The sequence below is a fragment of the Wasmannia auropunctata genome, unplaced genomic scaffold (genome assembly GCF_000956235.1).
Source record: "Wasmannia auropunctata unplaced genomic scaffold, wasmannia.A_1.0 LD334787.1, whole genome shotgun sequence".
NCBI classification, from domain to species: domain Eukaryota; kingdom Metazoa; phylum Arthropoda; class Insecta; order Hymenoptera; family Formicidae; genus Wasmannia; species Wasmannia auropunctata.
This window is the reverse complement of record NW_012028103.1, coordinates 14,331-15,855: the sequence shown is the minus strand read 5'-3', so window position 1 is coordinate 15,855 and position 1,525 is coordinate 14,331.

Below are 1,525 nucleotides of genomic sequence, written 5' to 3'. Positions count from 1 at the left end.
TTTTCCTTGTGTCAGACGGGCTGCAAGGAACATGCATTTCTAGCTGTCGTTTCGTTTGTGATTCGGCTGTAGCCGATAAAGATACCATTAGTTTCAGCGCCCCGTCTGACTTCGCGTATCGAGATATTTTCTTACAGGACCGTCGTGCTACGCGCCCGCCGAGCGCCACAGCCAAGCCAGTTTATGTAATTGTGTCGTTTTCGTCCTTGTGCGTGTGTGATAATTCGCGTTTCCGAGAAGGCCTTGCGCCACTGTTACGGGGTTTTAGAGAGTTTCCGGGATCACGGGATCCCGCGGGACGTATTCGTCCCCGAGTTTCGATTCCGCTGTGTCGATCACGCTTGCCCGTGTACGCCGAGCGCTCCGCGCCGGCGTACTAGCGAATATCACGCCCGCACTGCATGCTTTCCGATTTCGCGGATGCGAGGGGCATGTAATCTGCGAGTCGTACCGCCGAATGAGAAACCGCTCTTAATTTTCCGTATTCTGAGATACGATCTCGTCTTACGATCGTGAAACACGCGAATTGCGAGTCTCCGTTCACTTCGTGCACGCTGCACTGTTGCGCGTCTCGAGTGTTCCCGTCACTTATCGTATTTCCGTTCGTATTTTCAAATGTAATATTCGTCCGCTCAATACACTTGTTACTTTCATTGTTAATAATTACTGTCATTTCTTTCAGCCTGTTCTCGCTCCCCGAACCTTGACCGTTTTCCTTCGAATCACCCCCTCTACTATTACTGTATCTGAGAGGCCGGTTATCGCCGTCCTTGTCCGACCATCGTACCGATTTCGCACCTGATCGCGTGATTAACTAATTTTCTCTTGAGTCATTAGATTTCCGAACAACGAGATTTTTCAATAGAGAGGCACTCTCTATAACGTGCCTGGCGCCCAATTCTTGTTCCCGTTCTCGATAGGCGAGATGCCTGAGTCACGGTTAATCGCGCATTAGATTCCATTGTATCGTTTTCGCGGAATTACGCGGGTCGGACGAGCGACGAAGTTGCACCACGCTCGTGAGTGCGGTCGCAATACATAATGTAAATAATTATCTCCTTCTTTATTTTAAAATTAGAGTAATACATCCTTAAATAATATAATATACTACGTATAATCATTACAAGAAATTTCCAAATCTATAAATTTTGTCGATTTCTAAGAAGCTATACTTTAACTTCTATATAAAAGGACTAACAATAAGAGATAATATATTTTTTGCCAAGTTAAAGAAAGGTAGCACTTTAGAGATCATCTTATCCTGGAACTTACACAACGTTGCGATCTTCCATACGTAAAGTAAGAATGGTAAAAAAATATTATTGTATAGATTTTAAATTGAGAACTTTATCTTTAAAATAACGTTAGAAACATTGCTCTAATAAATTAAAAAGCTGAATTATTATACTTCAAAGTGAATTCTGTAATCCTAAAATCTTAAGATTTTAGTTAATAAGAAGAAAATCAAGCACTGATCACATGAGATTTTTAAATAATATCACATCTGTTTCATTAACACAAATAT